This window comes from Gavialis gangeticus, unplaced genomic scaffold, assembly GCF_001723915.1.
Source record: "Gavialis gangeticus isolate Ggan-Ray unplaced genomic scaffold, GavGan_comp1, whole genome shotgun sequence".
Classification (NCBI taxonomy): domain Eukaryota; kingdom Metazoa; phylum Chordata; order Crocodylia; family Gavialidae; genus Gavialis; species Gavialis gangeticus.
The window spans coordinates 20,107,799-20,114,491 of NW_017729031.1; positions in this window are offsets into that span (position 1 = coordinate 20,107,799).

Below are 6,693 nucleotides of genomic sequence, written 5' to 3' on the forward strand. Positions count from 1 at the left end.
CCCCCCAACTGCTTGCCCACTGCAGGCTCACTGCACACAGTCCTGAGGGGCAGGGGCGGCCCCATGCCCCCCAGTTCTGTGCACAGGTTGGGGGTGGCACAACCTGCCCACTGCAGGCTCAGGCTTCCATCCCACTGCCCTCCCCTGCAGCCTCTGCAGCCTGGCAGGTGCTACCTGGCACTGCAGGGAACAACAGCGCCATGTGGGGGTCTGTTTGCTGCTGCAAGCTCTGCGCTGTCCTGGAAAAGTCCCCTGTGCATGCAACAGCAGCAGGGGCTGTTGTGCCCCTCACTGCAGGCTTGTGCATGGAACACGTCATCAGGGCAGTGCAGAGCTCACAGCAGCAAGGAGATCCCCACATGGCTCCCTGCAGTGCTGGGTTGTACCTGCAGGGCTGCAGGGGCCCCAGGGGAGGGCAGTGGGATCGCTAGAGGTTAAAAGTCTCTGGAATCTGTGAACTTCTAACCTTGATGGTGCTATGACCTAATTTCCAGCTGTAAGCATGTGCAGTATGTCATGATTATATAATTATGATGGCAGAAAAAAAATATGATAATGAAGTGTGTGTTTTGGACAGGTATGCGTGGTCCAACTGAAGTGGACTATTGATTGACAGAATGAGGTGACTGATGGTTGGACAATAAAATGATTGACAGGTGGTGTGAGGAGTCCAACATAAAAATGGTATAAGTCAGTACCCCAGTCTACTGGTGTGGTGGTAATGGGGTGTGTGGAGTGTGGTGCATAAGTATGTGTGCCTGGCGTGGTGTGTGCGATGTGAGATTGCAATCTTGTGCGCAACTAGAGTGCATCTGATAGCGTAAGCATTTGACTGAGGGTTGGATTGTAAAAGCTTGTGAGAGGATTGGTAGAATATGTATCCCTGAGAGAGAGTAAACAACAGTGCCATAGCAACAGGGGAAGGGTAAACACCACTGGCACCCAAGCAAAGGGGTGCCAACATGCACTGCCTAGCTAGGACAGGATGGAGCTGTGAGCGGCCCATTTAATGGGGTGCAAGGACAGTGGGAGGGTGGCTCCCGCCACTGCGTACACTCCTGGGCAAGCATGGGGGGGCATGTGCCCCCTGAATCTGTGCATGGAGTGAGGGTGGGCTGCCGCTGTGGACTTTGCCTTGGGTGCCAAACTTCCTTGCCACGGTACTGATAAGCAGTGTTTGATTTGAGGCAAAGAGTGCCTGTATGGGTGAGGGGCCAAACTCCCAGGATATCACTGAACTGTGGAGTCACTTGCACCACCCATAAATGAACCTGCCTGATCTACCTACTGTCTTTCGTGAAGGTATAGTATCACCTACCCTTGTATCTGAGGTCCTCAGTACCCATTTGGGAGAAAGGCAGAGAAAGCCTCAGTGACTGTGGCTAAGGCTAAAGTAGCTATCTCAGTCTCCACACTAAGCCCTTAGAGCTCATAATGGCCCTCTTGGAGTACCTCAATGGTGTTGTCTGGCTGTTGCTTGTAAATATTGTATATTCTGTTTTACCTTTTGAGTCCTATTTGTTGTTATTGTTATATTTTCATTGAATCTACATCTGATTATCTTGTAATCATTGGTTTATTGCCCTCTGGGTGGGACCAGGCTATAGGTCTATACTCAGAATCCCTTTAGGCCTGTCAAAAATTTAATTGAGAGGGTAAAAGGCATGACAACCCTCTGGGCTTATTCAATGCAGAGACCCTGCTGGTTTCCTGTCAACAATGGATCCCCCTGCCTCCCAGGAGTGCACACAGTGGCAAGGAGCCAGCCCCATCCCACCATCCCCCAGACGAGCCACCTGCGACCCCCATTTCACTCCTCACTGGGGCCCTGTGGCTGTGCACTGCAGCTCCCAGCCCCAAGCTCCATGTACCTCCTGGCTGGGCAGCAGCCCCAGCCCTGCCAAACTCCCTCCCTCCTTCCTCCCTTCCTATGGGGGCCTCAAACCCCACACTTACCTGCAGGAGCTGCTCTCCAGGCTGCCTGGTGGCTACGTGCATATATATACACAGCACCACCCTCCTCCCGCTCCCTCCAAGTCCCTTGCAGGCTGGAACTCTGCCAGCTGCAGAGAGCTCTTTGCAAAACTGCAAAATTTGCAGGTTTCTCTGGCAAAATGAGAAATCCGCATTTTCCCCTGGTAAAAGGTAAAATCCATGGGTTTTTCCATTTTTCTGCGGAAACAGAAAACCTGGATCCCTGATGATCATACACTATTTTTTCCTTAGGATTCCTGCCTTATTCAATATACAAGATGGATATTATTCAGTATCTTTTATCCAAATTCAAAAGGTGATCCAATGAATGATAATCCACACAGCATACAAACCCTGTGCTGAATACAACTTTATTAATATTCTCATGGATTTTCTATGGTGCTCCCATCATTTTATCTTTGGATTTGTATGCATTAATAAATGTTTCTGTTTTCATGTATCTTCTTTCAAAGAAAATAATATTACTATTCCCATTTTACACACAGGAAACTGAGGCAGAGACAAATTAAGGTCTAAATTGAAAACACAGCCTTATTATGGAAAGTGTCAAGAAACCTTAACTATATGCATCATTATCTGCACAACCTGCAATTCCTGTACAGGTACCTAATTGCTTCCACTGTGACATTTTAAAGAAATAACTATCACAATTTCCCTTGGCAGTGGCAAAATTAATAGACAGACCATGTAATAAAAAATATCCTGAAGATGCCAAGAAAAGCCAAGTTATGCATTTAAGTACAGACATTAGGATTTCTTTACCAAATAATGCTTCCGGCTACACAAATCCCAACTGGCTCATGTCTTTTGTCATTGAAAGGTGTATGAACTGGATAGTGCATCTGTTCAAACAGCTCTAATGCATCTCTTTCCGCTTGAACATCCCTAATGCATAATTGATAAGAAAAGTGCAAATGTTGTGCAGATCCTGGAATACTGTTAAACTGCAGTAACAGGACAAAGGAAGGTACATGTATTAGCATTATTTGCAAAAACTTGTTTAAACAATGCTAAGACTTAGCAATGGCCTCGTACAGACATTCAGTTTCTCCGGTGAAAGTCACTGCGCTCCCAGGAGAAACTACAAGTGTGTAGGGCTAGGGACAGACATTCAAAAAGCCTGAGCCTCAATTGATTCAATCTTTGCAGGTTAGTCTAATGTGGCTAGGCTAAATCACTTTGTAACTGCACAGACAACCCAGGCATGCAGGCACATGTCTGCAGTGGCTCAGGCTAGAAACCGGGGGGGGCACTAGAGAAGCCCTCCGTTCTATTCCACAGGGCTGAGCTGAGGGGGGCATGGCCAGCCCCAACAGGATTAGGGAGGGGTTCCCCCCCTCCTTGATAACAGAGTATTTATCAGCTCTGCTATCAGCATTTATTACCCCATCAGAAAACAAACATCCTGTCTCATTAGTTCAAGCCCTTCTTAAACAAAGAAGGGATGGAGAGACATTACCAGCTGAGCTGTTGATCAGCTCCAAAAAGCCCTAAGCTGACACTGCTGTCTGCCACAGCGTGGACCGTAGCCAGAATGTGGCCTGCTAGATAATGCTGAGGTATCTATGTAAGGCAGAGGAGACAGGGGATCTCTGCTTAGCAGGGAGTGGTGAGCGGGACAGCAAAGGGAAGCCATGCAGATGCTGCGGTCCGTGCAAGTCTGTGCCGGAGCTACAGCCAGGGAGCAGAGGGGAGGGGACAACTCTGCTGTGGAGCAGAGAACCCCACCCAGCCCAGAGAGGATGCCAGGGGAGTCTGGGGATGCTGGGGAAGTCTGATTTAACTTAAACCAGCAAGGGGTCTGGGACAGACATTGCATAAACCAGTTTGACCCAAATCAGTTAAGTCTGATACTGCATTCAACCAGGTTCATCTCAAACTGGTTTCAGCCATTTTCAAACCGGTTCTCTGTGCACTGAACATCTGTTCTGTTACAGGTTTAAACTAGTTTCTGATCACTTAAACCAGTTTATGTGTAATGATTCTCCCTGGCCCAGATGTTCAGGTGTTTCCCCCCCGGAGTAAAAATGGCCACTCCAAAAGAAAAATAACCTGAGAAAAACCAGGGTCAAATCACTCCTAAGAGAGTTTCTCTTGAGAGAACAAATATCTGTACATGCTTTGGCTTCTCTCAGAAGAGAATACAGGTCTCCAGCATTCCCCCTGCCTTTCCCCCCAGACAGACAATGTGTTGCTCACTGGACTGCGCTGGGCCTCACCAGTGTTCATAAGCCAGTTTAAGGGGCTTGTATGTCTGTTTGCTTCAAGTTTACACTGGCTTTAAACCATTCTAAGTGTTATGTGAATCTATAACAGGGGCGGGCAATTATTTCAGGCGGAGGGCCATTTACTGGGTTTTGGCAAGCCATCGAGGGCTGCATGACAGGCAGCCAGGGGCAGATGAATATTAATTTTCTAAATTTTTTAGTGACCCCACAGGTCAGATAGAATGGCTTGGCAGGCCACATTTTGCCCACCCCTGATCTATAACCTAATATAAAGTGCCACCCTGCCATGATCCCCCCCCGCCCAACAATTTGAGAGACAAAGAAAGGATGGTTTTATCTCCTGACTTCAGAAACATTTCAGAGATGGTGGCTGTCAATCACAATGTCAAGGCGTTCATCCCACCTGCAAGGAAAGGCTTGGCACCTTTTAATATACCCTCTGCCAAGAGGAGTAATAGGTATGAGGCTCTTCAGTCATTTAAAGCACTATTTATATATGGGCATACAATAAACAGAGTAAATAATTGCCTGAGCAAATCAGATACAGGTACAAAGACAGAGGAAAATGTTATTTCTATTTTCAGTTACATGCAAATAAAAGCATTTACAGTATGTGTACAAAACTGTCTCACCCAAATAGGAGACTACCAGTGAAAAGCCAAACCTATAACACCACACCATGCTAGTACAGATATAAAGCAGCAGCTCTCAATTGTTCTGAAAACAATAAACATTCTCTTCTGCTGTAAATGTTTAACATTTTAAATATCTTCTTGGTGGTATTTGCACCTATTTATTTTTGCTCTTATTATTCTTCCTTCCGAATGATCTAGTTTTAGTCCATGAACAAATGAACTAATATAAACAGGCTCACACATATCTACAAGATAAATTCTGCAGTTTAAAAAACTCATTTCTGAAGTGCTGGAATAAACATTTATTCCAATGTATCCTTTGTCATCAGCTGTTTACTTCAATACACTGAATTATCAACATACAAAAAACAGGCAAGGATTGGAAAATCTAAGTAATACTAAGGGGCTCAAAAAGGCAGTTTGTAATAAAGCCTTTGCAGCCAACACACTAAAACACTACTCCTTCCACATTTCCCAGTAAAGCTCTAACAGCAAAATGTTGTAATGAGATCTCATAACAAAGGTTCATTATATCTATAAAATATACTCTGAATTAGTACTGTACCTTTACCACAATGTTCTGACATGCAACAATAACTAATTAAAGCTAGAGTTGTCAAAATAAACTAACAAAGGATGCTTTGTGATATGTTGTGGTTGGTTCATTCAGTCTCATTCTAAGACACTTTTTTTTTTTCAATTTGCAATCTCTCTCCTTGTCATTAGGGCCAATTGCTATGGGGGTGCTAAAGAAAGAATGTGAAGTAAATATTCTTCTATGACTATGAAAGATAAAAGTGCTACTAACAAACAGGCCAGAAAGGATACTGGGTGGGTTAAGAACATGATTGGGGGGGGGGGGGGGGGGGGGGGGGGGGGGGGCGGAAAAAAAACCTGAAACTGAAATGAATGCAAGAAACAGTAAACTGTCTTCTTAACTGTGAGCCAGAAAGATACGGCTGTTATATATTGATATGCAAACACTACGTTCTGAATTCATTCTAAAACTGCACCTCATTGCAACTCAGGGGTAGGCAACGCATGGCATGCAAAAGCATTTTGCTTGACATTCACACCTCAGGGAAGGGGCCAGGCCTGCACTGCCACAACAAGGATCTGTCCCCTTGCAGCTCCCGACTGTTCACCCCTCGCATGCCAACATCTTACAAGTTGAGGTTGCGGGTGTTTTTGGCGCTCTACTCAAAAACATTGCCGACCCCTGTTTTAATCCGTTATTTAGAATGGATTTAGTGTTATATAGGTTTAAGTATGGCTAGAACTTGGCCCCCAGGTTTCACTTCTTTCATACAGGATTTATCTTCAGAAATTTGCAACAAAATTCTCACAGAAAACTTACTCCTGTGTTACATGATCACCAAAAATGTCAATATGCTTGTCACATCAGAAGATATTAATCATATCTTGTGTGCATTTATGCAGACATGTTATCTAAATAGGTTGTTATTACTAGAGCTGTCAATTTTAAAAAATGAATAGCAATCAGTCATGAGATTACAACTGCAATTTTAATTGTGCAGTTGAACAATAGCAGAATCCTCATTTATTATAAATATTTTGGATTTTTTTCTATATTTTCAAATAAACTGATTTCAGTTACAACTCAGGGCCATAAGAACAGAGTAGAACTGTGCTAATTTCCACCTAGCGATTAAGTACAGTAAGTGAAAAGGGTCAAAACTAGGGTTACCATGTTTCTGATTCCAAAAAATAGGACACCTCTCCCAACCTACAGCTCCCTAGCACTGCCAGTACTTCACACTCCTGACCTGCAGCCCCCTGCTCCCCCCAGTCCTCCCAGCAGCATCTCCTGGGGC